General features: G+C 41.3%; 1 long non-coding RNA gene across 17 annotated transcripts in view; it reads right to left on the reverse strand.

Annotated features, from left to right (window-relative positions):
• Positions 1 to 15,484, reverse strand: part of LOC122164280 — an 86,676-nt gene that overhangs the window by 2,443 nt on the left and 68,749 nt on the right. For 16 of the 17 annotated variants that reach the window (XR_006170193.1, XR_006170186.1, XR_006170194.1 and 13 more), the window contains one exon: positions 4,755 to 4,828. This is a non-coding gene — a long non-coding RNA (uncharacterized LOC122164280). Of the gene's footprint in view, positions 1 to 4,754; positions 4,829 to 11,038; positions 11,092 to 15,484 lie in introns of all 17 variants that reach the window. The other variant, XR_006170180.1, reaches the window with a different exon arrangement.

Here is a 15,484-nt window from a genome sequence, read left to right on the forward strand (position 1 = left end):
GCCTCACAGAAGAAGAGCTTCAACAAAAGTAACATCGATGCCAATAACAAAAATGGCTATGGTAATGGGCACTGAGCACATCTGAAAGGCAACTACAAGAGAACTGGAAACTAAAAATGGCGGACTATTTCCAATTTTGGTAACAAAATCCTGGTATCAAAATACTGAATCACACTTATGAAAGTGGAAGAGTGACAGTGAGCCAAGCTGTAAAACTATGAGAATTTAAGAAGATTTAAAATGGAACACCATTAGGAATCCAGAATATTTTCAGCTATTTCCTTCCTTTCCTAGGTTGTCCTTCCTACGGGGACAAGAACAGAAGCCTGGCTTCTATAAGCTATACCAAAGGAGGTAAAGCCTGCCAGCCTCCACCCCTCAGAACCCCACAGTTTTCTCTGAGACTTCCCCTGTGACCACAGCTGGTTACTAAATGCAGTTTCATCAGCACACCAATAACCTCTGCCCTTATGTCTCAAAAATGTAGTTTTTAAAAGACTTAATATTTGTTACCCGCAGTGTAGAAAGGGAAAGTGAATACTGATAACATATTCTAATTTACAGCTCTCTGGGAAAAGGGTTCTTTGCATTTTCCCAGTCGTTATGACAAATATAGCCATTTCTGGATATGCATTTTGTGACTTTTTTTTTCCCCAACTCATTTTACAGCCCTTAATTTCCTATCCCACCCTCAACTGCATGATTTGGAGAAACATCTCTTCAGACACAAGGTCTGTATCACACTCATGCAAAAAGCAATCACAGTGCACACCGAAGGACAGTCCTTCATAAAAGATGTAGTAGTTCTTCAGGCAGTTGTGGATTGGAAATGATTCCGTTAGATCAAAGAAGTGGAATGTCCAACTTAGAAAAAAAGAACTGAAAAATACGCAAAGTAACTTAAAAAAAAATAAAGTTTGAATGGAAAGTGGGAAAGCATAAAGTCAGCACAGAATAGGAAGCACTGAAGAGTGATTACATAGTGTACAAAGCAGGGAAATTCATTTGGTCATATGGATAGTGGGTACCTTTTCCATTTATCACTGTATGCCAAGGTGCTCAAATATTGCTTACAGACCATTTGCAAATGCCCAAAGAATTCATTCATCCTCTTTCCAGGAAGCCTTGAACCCCTTTGCTGAAATGTAATGGTCAAGCACGTTACCACAATACATCTGAGGAATGCCAGAACACCACAGCTAGTGCACATGCGTAGATCACTGCACCTCACATACACAGCAGGTTGGACTGAGTTGCAAAAGATACATTGCAACCCAGCCAGATGAGATAACTGCTGTAAATCAGCAAGTTTGGGGTTTATTTTTTAAAACAATTAGAGCACAGAGACTGAAAACACGAGCTTATGGAAAGATGGAATGAAATGGTAAGCCTGAACTGTGCACATTCAGAAATAATCTTAGTCTCAAGGATAATACAGATATACTTCTATACTTTTTGTAAGTAACAATAAAAGCTCTCTGTGGCTCAGTGGCAGTGATTGGATATATTCTTTTCATTAGAGCTGGACAAAGGCAAATATTTAAAAAAAAATGCACATACTGCTGTGAATAAGAGTGCCAAGATTTAGTTTGCTGTGATTCATGGAACATTCAGGAAAATGTAAATTGAGACCTTTTGTACCTAACCAGTATTTAAACACCACGACACGGAAGAATCTATTCACATGTATGCATACGTGCATCCTCCACAGCAAAATTATTACAGCAGTTACTTTAAAGGAAATGATACCATCCAACAGCAGGGCTGGGATATGCATTCTGAAGGAATTCATGTTTTGGTTATTTAATCACACCCAACATATCAAACATCAGTGTGAACATTCGTTTTGAGTTACTTCCACATGTGTTTGGTGTAATTGAAAGGAACAGTAAGAGTCTACCAAAGAATTAGTGATGAAAAGGAAGGGTGCCTGCCACAAGGGGAAGATGGAACTAAAACTCTCACAGTCTAAATACTTCCCCGCCTCTTACCTACACAAGGAAGCATCAAGGCAGGCAAAGAGTTACTGCTCAAAAGCAGTCACAATTAATTGTGAAGGAAATGACTGCTCTCACTTCTGTGTACAGTGTGTCACCCCTTGCCTCAAGAGTACCAGCCTTGATCCACTTCCAGCAGCCCAAGAGGCACAAGAAAACGAGACGTGCCTTTTTTGGGAGGAAGTGGGAGTAGCAAGGATAGAGAAATCAATACAGATGAAGAACAGCCTGTGGCTGAGAAAACAAGTATCCTCAGGCAACGGAGTAAGCAGGAGAAAGCTTAAGGACACAGACTGGGAGCTTTAGTCATGGTGACCTCCAGATCTCATTGCCCCCGCAGTCCTACTAATACCCTCAAAAGCCCACTGCTCCCCCTTGCCCATCTTCACCTTCACCCTCACCCAACTCCTCCCAACTTAACCCTCCTTCAACCTGCTCTACAGTTGCTACAAAACCGAGCTTTGCTGAACGTGCTTGAGAAGGAGTAAGATGCCCTGAGTATTAAAAAATCGTTCTGATGGCAGTATTTTTCCAGTTGGCCTTTCTCCTGCCACGCACAACCTTTTACAATGATTGTTAAAGCTAGCAAAATGCAACCTTTAAACCATAAATTGAGCACTGGTTTCTGCAGGTACTAGCTGCTACAAGAAATAGCACCTTTAGTTGTTTTCTCTTACTGACTGAACTAACTGACTTGATGAGGTTTCAAGAGAATGTTTTATTAAGAGCATATTTTAAGAGAAAGAGATGAACGGTCTCACATTTATGTATCCTGCCCACTGCTCTTTGAATGTACTAACAAATCATCTAAAATACCATACTAGATTGGCCCATGAGACCCTACTCGTGTGGTTATGTACGGTACGTTTTGGTTTCACACCCAGATTTTCCCATCAACATGCTACCACTGGGGAGAAGCTAATTTATTTTAATTAGCACAAACATGAGTTTGTTTGGACAGCAGCTTCACAACCAGCTCTTGAAGATAAAACCATCCAATTCAAGCTGGAGCATCCACTCTGTAAATGAAAAAGACCTTCACACTAGTCAATGAACAATTCCTTAACTGCATGCTTTGTGAAAAATACAGTAAGCCACAGAGTAAGAGAAAATAACACTGTGTGTAATCTATAAACAGCACTGGTTTTTGCCTTTTGTTTATCTTGTTTTCTTTTGAAATCTTCCACATAACATTAAAACCCTAACTATCTTATTTCCTGGATTTACAATGCTTCTGTAAAAGCAGCCACATCGAAGCTACACACATGTATTGTTTATCAGACTTGTTAAATGATATTCTGTTATTTCCTCAGCTAGCAAATCTAACGCAGAGTTCCTTGCAATGGCATCAAGAAGAAGAAAAAAGAAGCAAACCGGTGCATCTCATCTCCATAGGAGAGCCCTCCTTCCCCCTTTTCTCTCATGAGTTTAAGTTTCACCTTACCTTGAAACAACAAAAAGAAGCCTGGCTGTGTAATTCCATGACACGAAAAGTGCACACAGAAAGTATCAATATTTCTCCATTCATCACTGGATAAGCACCAAGGTCTGATGGGTACTGTTGTTACCACATGGCAGGATGCAAAACTCAGTTCTGATTTAGAGCAAGCAAAACATTTATGCTTTGTTTTCTGTGGAAAAGTCACATTAGAAAAATGATCCTGTCCCAGCTGTGACTGGTTCTGAAGGTTGATGGCTGCGGTAGCAAAAGACAAGTCATTTCCAATGCTGTCCAAACAGGTCATGGTTAGCCTGGGAACAGCAACAGAGACCCTTCCTCAAAACATCCAAGTCTACTGAAAGTTTTTAACAGCCATACAGACCAGCTTTAGAAGACACTAAGTTAATACCAGGATGCAACATGTTCCTCACTACAGAACAGAGCTGAGGTACTTCTTCATTTTTCCAGGCACGCACAGAACTCACTGTCTCCTAAAGTCTCAGATTTTTGTGGATATTCATCCCTGTTTGCAGAGACCATTTTGTTTTGTTTCAAGAGAAAAAAATGATTTAATTAAACTCTCTTTGAGTCAAGAGGAACTATCAGTAAGGACCTCAGGAAGTAAAGACAAAAATCCTGGTGGTTTTGCTAGGATCCATGGAAGGGGACAGTAGTAGCTGCATGAGACAGAGGGTAATTTTCTAGGATTGCTTCTAAGAAAAGGCATTGCAGCACTTGTCAGCACAAATAACACATCATCTTAATCTGCCAAATGCCAGAGATGAGAATGGCTGACAATGATACTCCTTGTTTCCTTCAGTATGAGTCCTTAAAATTGTTCTCTGAGGATTCATACTTCTGAGTGTACATTTTGCCAGATATTATGCCTCCCCAGCACAAAGAAAGATTTGTTTAACTTGGTGAACAATCTATTCTGAGTTATTTGAAGCTTTACAAGTAATTCTATCAGCATCTGAGGGTGCAAGCATGGAACAGGGGAAGGGTGGGATATGCTTATGCTAGAACTGTCACTGAACAGGAGTCTACGAAATCTCAGCTTTCTCACATTAAGCCATTTCTAGAATGCCTGATGTAGGCATTCAGGAGAGCATATTTATATGAAAGTGTTTATGTAGAGACTTGAAGAACTTTCAGACAGTAGGTTATGGGTGTTTTTAATATTATCCTTTAAATACTTAAAATTTACAGAAGACATTTTTCTTGCAAAGGCAAGACTTAATGGAGTAAAATAAAACATGGATTTTACGTAAGACAAAACAAAATACATACAGAATAGAACCCAAGCACAAACTCACATTTTTGTCATAACTGTTTCCAGAACATGGCTGTCATCTGTTATTCCTCAGACTTCTGACATGCGGGAATACACCTAGGAATAAACATTTACACAGAAACATGGTATAGATGTTATAGATGTTACACGTTACAGATGTTTGTAAACGTTTATTCTATATTCTTTCCCAATTTTGACGTTTCAGGAGAAAAGTAGAGGCACAAATGCTGCCAATCCAACCTAAGTAAAGCACTTCTGTGAGATGAAGTGCACACTCCATAACGATGCTTTGTGAATTTGGAGCTGACAGGCTTTTACTTGCCCTTGTATTCATCTCTTCCCACAAAGGAGATGTAAATTTTCCAAATTAAACTCACTTTATGGTTCACAGAACAAATCAGTCTCTTTCAAAAGAGGGTTTCACTACAAGAGCTGCAAAGAGACGGAGAAATATTGCCTTTTTGGTCACTGGGCTGCAGTTCAGCATTGGCCTTCATCTTCTATCTTCATAGTTGCACTGTCAGTCACAAAATCAGGAACTCAGGTACTGTTTGGGCATCCAGCTTTGTGCTCTCCTCCTTTGGCAGCCAAATAACTTCAGTTGTATAATCTTTCCCTTTCCATCAGATCCAAGTCACGTTACCAGCCAAGCTTTCCCAGCACCCCACCTACTAGGTCAAGTTATCTTACTGCTGTTACAATGCTTTAACAAATAGAAAGGGCAAACCAACTGCATTTTTTAGTTACTGTGTAGTCTTCGTAAAAATTTCTAGTAGTTTTGTAGCCAAAAATCTAGTTTGGATAAAAACATTTATCTGGATCAACTTGTTAAAGAAGGGAGAGGTACTCCATAACTGCCTCACAGCGTCCTGTAACTCGCTTTAGCCTGAGCACAAGTAGCTCTGCTATTTGCTTACAGCTAGGCATTTCATTTCAGGCATTTTAATCTTTAGCGAAACTAAACCAAGCATGATTGGTTACACGTAATTCTTCCATATTACGTGATCAAGTCAAGGATCACCAAGGTCTGAAATGCACCAACCCCAGCAGATGCAGTGGCAGGTTACCCAGCAGTGAAAGCCTGGTGCCATCTAGCTGTCAGTTCTGTTTGCTGACATTATATATTCCACTCTAACTTGGCCAACTCCTGTTCCCGTATTTCAATTTCCTCATCCTGTGTTCCTTTCTGCTAGTGAAGCAAACCCACGACTTTTATGAAGAACCAAAGCAGCACAATTTTACCGCTAGGGAAGTTGATAAAAAATTTGTGCACCAAAAACTTCAGCTTAAATCAGAGCATAATAAAAGCACGAGCAAATAAATCTGCTGCTGTAGCCAGAAAGTGGAGCAAGATCAAGGATAATTTACTTATCTTGTAAGTTAAAATATCACCTTTCATAATGGTATGAATGTAATTTGTTGTGACGAATTGAAGCACAAAAGAAAACAAGGAATATAAAAAAACAGGGAATATGCTGACTTTCAAACTCTACAAAATATCATATTCACGTCGTAAAAGTGAAGCTGTAGTTTAGAGCAAAACATAGCTGCAATAATAACACGTGCAATGATAAAAATCCTATATTCTGATGCATAAAAGCATCTCTCTCAACATAGCGCGCTGTTGAAACGCTCCAGCACTCTCAGTTTGAGCTAAACCTAAGTCTGCGTTTTAAGTGTGAGCTCAACCTAAGTGTGCTTGTTAGCTGGAGAGGAAATCGGTCCAAGAAGGGAGGCAGGGTGGGCGCAGGGGGGCGGGCAGCGCTGCGCCGCCTCTGCCCCGCTGTCATCCGGCGGTGCCACATCACGGTTTAACACACAAATAGCAAACCAGCAGCCCGCGCTGACAAAGAGCAGTGCTTTAATCCACAATTATCCTTGTAACTCTTACTACTCCTTTTATCATCCATTAGCTTTGATTCCCATTATCCCATCAAGAAGTGTGTCAACGCTTTTGTCCCTGGGGATTTCCTCCACCGCCAGGATCTGACAGCCAAGCCCGAGTGCTAAGCAGGATCATTACCTCTTAAATCCACTTATCTGATCCACTGAATAGTAAATTGAAAAGCTCATTAACAGCAACAATCTGATTTGTTTTCACATGTGACAGGGTCATTTCAAGTCAGCATGAATACAGTGCTTGTAATAAAAGCTACTCCTCGCCCGGTAATGTGACAAATCGTAAGCTAAAATAAATGTGATATTTTAAACACATTCTTCAAGATCATTTTCAAACCGAAACACACTCTTAGGATGTAAAAATAGAAGAGCAAACAACCCCCAGCCGCAGCACTGAAACGCCCTCAGACTTTTAAGCGCTATAAAAAATTAATGATAAAGCATTTTGGACGTATAATAATAAAATACTCTTCAGCAACAAAGGCTGCGCTACGTATTCAAAAGGAGAAAAACACTGTTGAAAGGGGGGTCATAAAAGGATGTGAATTGCATGTGGAAGTGATCTCATCTCAAGCTCGTCTGCATCACGACGAGATGCCCAGCCATCCCCGTGCAGCAAGGAGAGCAGGGCTCGTGGCTGGAAGCCCCTCTGGAGACCCCGAGCAAGGAGCAGGATCATTAACTCGCAGTAGGAAACAACCAGGTGAATCCTTTACACAATTATTCCCCAGTCCTCCCAGCTGTGGGATTTGCCAACGTTATGCAGTCGTGCTGTGATGCTGCCACATAACGTAAGCCTCTTAATAACGACATATCAGATCACTATTATCATCTCATTTTACATCAGTTACGAATGAATGTGAAAAATCCACAGGAGTGCTAACGTTAGGCTACAATGTTAGATGAGCTTCACAGGTACAAGTTCATAATGAAGGTCCTGAAAGCAGGGGCAGGCTCATACCACCACTTCAACTAGTGACAGAGTACAGGTCGCAATACTCACAGGTGACTGCAGTCATCATGACACCCAATAAAAAGAAGAAATCAGAAAAATACCATTAATAATAACAATTTCAAACATATCAATGAATCACAGGCACATCAAGGTTGGAAAAGACCTTTAAGGTCAACAAGTCCAGCCATCAACCTGACCTACCAAGTCCCACCACTTTACCACGTTGCCCAGTACCACGCTCACGTCTCTGCCACACCTGGGATGGGGACTCCAACTCCTTGGGCAGCCTGTTTCAATGCCTGACGTCTCTTTCTGCAATAAATTCTTCCCCATGTCCAATCTGGACCTCCCCTGGTGCGACTCAAGGTTGTTTTAGCCAGGTGATAGGACATGGGGAAGAGACAAACTCCTCCACTGTGCAACCTCTATCAGGTAGCTCCATGAGGTCTGCCCTCAGACTCCTCCAGACTGAGCAGCTTAACCCTTCAGCTGCTCCTGTTAACTCTTGCTTTCCAGCCCCTTCATAGTTTTGCTGCTCTTTGCAGCACACACTCCAGCAACTCCAATAGCTTTCCTGCTGTGAAGGGCCCCAAATTGGCCACAATACTTCCAGTGTGGCATACCAGGGGACTGGCTCAGGCTGTGTGTGCCATCCCTAGAGGTGCCCAAGACCAGGCTGCCATCCATTTGGCACCTCGCAGCCCCATGCAGTGGGTGGCACCCAGTCCACGTCAGGGGATTGAGAGCAGGTGAGCTTTATGGTCTCAACCCAAGCCATTCTACGACTCTTTCTATGAAAGTAACTTCCCTGGTCCTCCAGGCAGTAGAAATGTTCAGCCAACAGACCCAGGGACCCTTCTTTTTGGCCCCATTCCTACAGGTAAAGCCACTGTGTGCAATAAGGGTGCAGGAGAAGGCAGCTCTGGTGCTGCTCCATCTTTTACCACCCGGCAGCCTTACGGGTTATTCAAATGACAAAACTCTGCACTTCCAAACTACTCGAGATCCAGTTGCTACATTTCAAAAAGAAAGAAGGAACACACTTGTGGAAGCCGTGTTTTATAAAGCAAAGCACCTGCATGTAAATGCAACCTAAAGAAACTGAGAAAAAAATGTAATTGCGCTGAAGCTTTATTTCCCTGACTCCTCTGCTCTTTGGCCCTAGATAAGTTTAACTTTGCTTTGTCTTTTGAGGTCTTCTCTTTTTGCTGCTATCATTATAACTCTGAAGAAGCTAATTATGTCAATTCTTAAATGTGAAGCAGATTACAGAACTGGGAAGCTCAGAATATGAGTTCCTAAAGGTTGTATGGCTATATAATGACAGTCACAGAAATTCAATAACGGCACTGTATGGAATGCACTCAAACACACCCCATGAAACAAATTAAAACAGAGCAATGAATCTCTCATACTGTGCAAATAAGAAAACACAAGAAAATGTTGGTTTCTATACGTTTCATAAGGGCTATTATAATGAATTAAGATTTTGGATAATGAATCTTCAGAAAATTACAGGAAAGTTATTACCCGTAGGCAGAACATAAATGCTTAAGATATTATAACTTCCTTGAAGCTCTCCAGGCCTTGCTGCAGAGAACTATCACTGCGACATTAAAGTATTTTGTCATGTATACTGAGGGAAGCAGATCTTAACTGCATTTACTCTGAACTGACAGAAGCTGTGCTGCCTCTGAGCCCCAAGCAGCTGTACTGGGAGCCTCCCTGCCCACAGCCTTCCCCTGCCCACAGCCTTCCCCTGCCCACAGCCTTCCCCTGCCCACAGCCTTCCCCTGCCCAGCAGCTGCTCTGTGCTTGGGCTGCTGGCCCACCTCCCTGCCCAGCACCTCTGTCTGTAACCTCTGAACTCCACACTAATCAACATCTGCCTCCCGGGCATAATTGTCACTGATTTCTAAATAAATATCAGGTATTTTAAGCTGCAGCGCTCAGCTGCTCCGCTACATGCAGTGCAGTACTTTGATGCCAAAGCCCAATTCACAAAAAACTGAACCCATTTCCCTGATTTGCAGACCAGGGTGTCAGATCAATCACTTACACCTCCCTGACAAACTTAGGGCTTAAAAAGCCTCACCACAACCAGGGAGGAAACAGAGGAAACCCTGGTCTCCCCTAAGACTTCCATTTCTGACCAGCTGTCTTTAAAGGTAAGATCTCAAAACACTTGTAACTCTGAGTCTAATCTGTTGTTATACAATTAGCTCCCATAAAAAACAAACACACAAAAAAGCAAAAACGTAAGAAACTGCCCCAAATAATTTCAGATGGATCTCTGATGAGAAGATTAACGTGGGCATTGCGATACATAAAAAATAATAAGCAGGCTGCTCACGCCCCCATTACCGCATGTGTTCCTATGCAACAATTACATAAACAACACACCACCTCCTGCCTTGCCCACAAACCTACCTGAATCAAAATACCATGTAAAGTTATTCCTCAATAAAAAAGATTGCCACTGTAAAACAGTGTTTAAAAACCACGGCACCCCTATTGTGACTACATGGGATGCTGAGGCAGGCAAGGTGAGCGCGCAGCATGGCTCAGAGTCGCAGTTACAGAAGGGATCCACCATCCCAGGCTGCTCCCAGCCCCACAGCCCAGAGGAGCAGACAATTCCCAGCAGTGTGGGTGCCACTCTCTGCCCTCCTATTGCTGCATGAAATGCCCAATCTATGCCAGCTTTCCATTGCTTTCAGTAGAAACTGATCTTTTCACATCAATTATTTTCCCTCAGCTTCTTATTAATTAATCTATTGCTTTTTTCCCTTTTTGATCCCTCTGTTTTCTGAAAATCTGGACAAAAACGTACAGTTCTAGTGAACTCCATGTGGGAGATGTTCTACCAACTACCTGCTGTCACTGCTAACGCAGCATGAGAAGCATGCTCTGGAAAAAAAGAGGGCTTAGTTTATCTCTAGGTCTTAGTTAGCCCATTGTTAAGCAGCTGTTTAGCTTTAAAAGTCTCCAGACTACCATTCTTGTAAAGGACTGCTACAGATCTGTAATTCCACTGTCTCTTTTTTTACCCCCTGAGGTTAAAGTACAAATATTATTCTGAAAACTGATAAACAGCATTAGTAGCTATTACTTTGGAACACCATCTCCAAGATTTTTTGTTCTGCTCTGCGTTTTCCATCAGAGCCATACACTGCACTGCAGAGGTGCACAGCCATCTATGCACTCATGCATTTGTTTGAACATGAAAGTAAACTGCTGCTTTAAAATCCTCTAATGACTGAAACGAACCACTACTGTATGGATTACAATACAGGAATAGATTTCTTCTTGCACAGGAGTCACAGAACTCCAGAAGGTGAAGGAGCAGCTACCCACGTTCTTACTTGCCACCGTAACAATGAAAATTTTCCAGCTTCATTTTATTTAACTGCTTAATTGGACCTAATGAGCAGCCCACTTAGCATGCTTACCTGCAGTAAACTTCAGTATTCAATGTCCTTTAACATCCACACTGGTTTGGCACCTAAAGACAAGCCATAAAAATCCCAGCTATTTATTATATTCCTGAAATTGCTAAGAGTATTTCACTGTACGGACTTTAACACAGCTGCAGGTGTTCTGCATCTCAGATCAAGCCCTAAGCATGCGAAATTCAGTGCTCTCACACATTTTAGAAAGGTTTTGCACCAGAGCTGTACATCAGAGTGCTTTTTGCACATCTATCCCACGGCATAAGGAGAGGTGTTACAGCCACCACAGCTAATACTAGCAATTTGAACAACCCTCTTTGGCAAGCCAGAAATAAGATAATTGTTCAACATAGGCTGGCTCTTCTGAAATACTGGAAGCATTGCCTGTAATTATAGACATCTGTCATTGCTAGCCACTCAGTAGTAACCCTGACATCAATATACAACTATAACACTAAACTGCCTGCAGGCATAGCAATGGAAGCCAGATACGAGAGGCGGGCAATCATCTGCCTCATCCAAACTATCTGTCAAAGGTTCCTAACCACAAATAGCTCTTACGTTTTGTATCCTTAGGATAATATGTTGATTTATTTTAGATGCTCTAATATTTACAGTCCAGGCCATCTACTAAAATAAAGAAACAAACCTTATGGCTAATGGAGGCAGTTACCGTTCAAAATCATCACGAAAGGTCATAGCTCACCACTCAAATGTTAAGCACTGATGGCCGCTTTGAACATGCACCTGTGCATCAACTTGCCCCCTCCCTCCTCCGAAATCATACACGACCATTTCCAACTACAATTCATGACGACTGCTATTGTCTCATCAGCCAAGACGTTATCAAATGACCTGGAGAAATATTTACATTTGGAACAGCTGCAAATATCCTTGCAAAAACGTGTCCAGCATCAACTGTGGCCGCACGGCTGAATTCCAGCGCCCTGGAGCTCAGCAGCTCAGCACAGCCAGGGCTGCGTGCGGCCATCGTCAATGCCCAGTTCTGAGGAAGGAATTAGCATTCCTCATGCAAAGTGTGTTTGTGGATTAGACACTTCATCGATGGGTAGTGGGAAGCTGAATTTACTCCCAGCCAAGGAATAACCTTTCCTGAAATACGCAGATCAACGTGAATAATTTCCTTTCAGTCTTAAGGTGAAAATCATGCCGAAACCATCAATCCGCTTTTTTTTTGTCTTCATTTGAAAATCAATCTCAGAAAGGGGCAAAAAAGATTGTAGGTTTAAACTAATTAGGAATTAACATCCTTGCAATTATCATAATTTGTTATTAACAAAACCGAGATTTCTTAGTATGATTCACAACAGCCTCTGCTGAAGAGAAACTATTAATTATTAGACAGACAGTTAGCTTACAAGTGAGCTGCATTTTAAAAACCTCCTTTAAAATACAATTGCTAAATGCCTTACAGTGCTGTAATGTGAGACAGGTTCAAATCTTATTACTTCACTGAAATTAAAACCTAAGTTTTAATACTGTTCAAGTCGAACAATGATTCCACACTTTATTGCTTTTGAAATCCCTTGATGATCATAGGAAAAAATGCCCTCGAGAAAAAGAGACTCTGTTTTCGATAAACAGAAAATACAGTTTGCACTCTTAGCCTCTTTGTCATCACAAAAAAAGGATTTAATGCCAATTCTTTAAAAAAAGACTTTTTTTCACAAAATGTGCACCTTGTGTGCCATTTGTAAAATCAGCTCACTTTCTTTTATTTATTACTGCAGCGCGGCAAGGCAATAAAGCAGCTACTGATAGCTAATAAATTACATGCCTTTTAAAACAATTCTCCAGCTACAAAAACTTGTAACTACAAAGGCTTACATTTACATGGTACATCGTGTGAAATGTCGGTATTTATGTTCTATTTATCCACATAAGTCAAATCTGACCCTTTATTAAACAGCTGAGTCCGGAGCAGGGGCTGCATGTGAGATTAAATCACCGTAACTTTATCAAGCTCCCCTACAGGTTGAGAAAACTCAACTTAAAATGTAACACAAAATTGGCATAAACGGTTCAAGTGCAAACCATTCCAAAGATGAAACACATTTTTAAGGATGACCTTCAAACTCCCTTCAGGAAAAACGCAATCACCAATTATTGCACGATGAGAAACATTGACTTCCAAATGTAAAAATAACAAAGTTTTCAATAATAGTAGCAACATATCACTGCAATATAAAGCAATGCTTTGCCATCACATACCATGAAAATCAAGATTTGTTTTTTTAATTTCAGGAAACATCAGAGTGTTGGGAAGGTGCTTTTGGCTTAGAACAGATTTGAAACAAAAAAGCCCCGCGCACTTATTTCTCTAAAAGATGCCTTACATCTCTATGGATCCGGAAACTCTTTTTTTCCCCCAACCTGCCTACTAATTACAGTTAACCTGCACAGCACACTGAGGTACGTGCTCTTTTTACTTCTGCTGTGCATTATTTCCAGGCTGCTGTGCTCCTTATTTTCATACAGTAGCTCCTTACAATTTGACCATCTCACAAACCATTAAGCAAGCACCACGTTTTGCCTCTCCATCACCACACATGCACATGCATTTGAAATGTGTGTTTCTAACAGTTTCCCCCACACACTGTTGTTCTCATGCTATCTGTGGCTTTGGTACAGCTTTGCTCACTTTTTCCTCACTGCTGCAGTCCCAAAATGGCAGTTCTTTTACTGAGCATGAAAACAAACTTTAACTACCTGCTAATGTTTACCAGCACTTAAAATACCCCTCCTTAACATGAAGAAAGCAGCCCACAGCACGTTAGCAAAGATGCTGCACGATTCGGAATTCCTCACCAGGCTCACCACCAGCACCCCATCAATCACTTGGAATGGAGATGCTGTGGGGCAGATCTTTCAGTCTGACTGAGCGCTGCTTGATGCAAAATGAGATGGGAAATAGTTTTCAGACACTTTTCGGCTCCCTTAATCCTCAGGCCACTTTTCCCTATGGTAGCCAAAGGTTTACTTTCGTAATATGTATTTTCTTGTATTTTATGCAGCTAATCACAACTTCACATTATCAAGATGATGACAATCATTAACTAAAGCAGACAAAAAAGGGCTTTAACCAAACAAGAAGCAAGGAGAAGGAGCAAGGCAAAGCCCATGGTTGCCTAATTCATTCTATCTACTTATGAAGATGCAATATAGGTGCAACTTTAATACAATACAAAATAAAAAGTGAATGGCACCTCGTATAGCTGCACCAGGAAGGTGCCCTGTGCAGAACTGGATGCCTGCAAAACACTGCTAAGAGCGGAGAAGGAATTTAACAGGACTTCCAAACAGGAGTTGTGTTCAAGAAGAGTTACAGGCACGTATAAATACAAAAATAAACAGCAATACTCAGACATTGAAAACTCAACAACGGAACATATTGGCAAACACAAGTTGAAAAGCGGAACACCAAAGTGAAGCAAGAGTTTGACAGAAAGGAGGGCACAGTCTTCCTTTCCACAGGCCATTGAGAACAGAAAGCATCTCAGAGATGTATTTTGGAAAGAAAATCGTCATTATCAAACTTTGCTACATATCTGATTATAAAAACAGCCACAGCTTGACAGAGCATCCTACAAGGTAAGAACTCCCAAACAGTACCATACTGTATGGATAAGTGTAGACATAGATCTCACCCTGGATTAACTTCAGGGAATGGAATTAAGAGTTACATCAACTGAAAAACTCACTAACCTAACAAAAAATAATGAAAGCGATCAATTCCGATTGGTGAAGAATCTTGATCAATAATTATTCTCAGTCATGAAGGCAGTTTCAGACTTTATTCTCTGATGCTAAAGTCTTCCAGAGGAAAAATAAAAAGAGTATAACACTGAAGCTGTACACAGAAAAACATGCAGCCTGAAGTGCCTTGGCTCTGGCTGCAAAAATAAAGACCCTCATCCAGGCTAGGAGGGAAAACACAGCACAAATCAAAAGGCCACAACGTCCATCATTTGAATCAGCCACAGAGGGATGAATGCAGCAAAGAACACCGCGGTCCAAGTTATGGAGTGAAGCAGCAGCAGCAGATGACCTAACAGGCAACACCTACAACAGCCAGATTTCATCCACGTACATCTCTGTGTCTCCATCTCCATTCTGCACGCTGCTCTTCAGGTGATGCCATCATTTTACAGTGTCATGGACAGTAATGGTCTTTAATAATATACATGGGTATGTTTTGCTGACCTCTTAAGCAAACGAGATAATCAAATCCATGCAAACACGAGAGACAGCAGAACGCTCAGATATGACTGTGTTTGAGAGCAGAAGAATCTCAATCACTTCAGAAGCAAAGCAGGCTGGGTTAGGGTGCACTCTGAGGTGCTTACTCATCTTTAGCTTGAGAAGAGATACTGCAGAATTATTATTATTATTTTTTTAGTTCTAAAAGCACATACATTTAGATGA

The sequence above is a fragment of the Centrocercus urophasianus genome, unplaced genomic scaffold (assembly GCF_019232065.1).
Source record: "Centrocercus urophasianus isolate 14NV4802_14NV808 unplaced genomic scaffold, USGS_Curo_1.0 seq_26, whole genome shotgun sequence".
In the NCBI taxonomy this organism is placed as follows: Eukaryota; Metazoa; Chordata; class Aves; order Galliformes; family Phasianidae; genus Centrocercus; species Centrocercus urophasianus.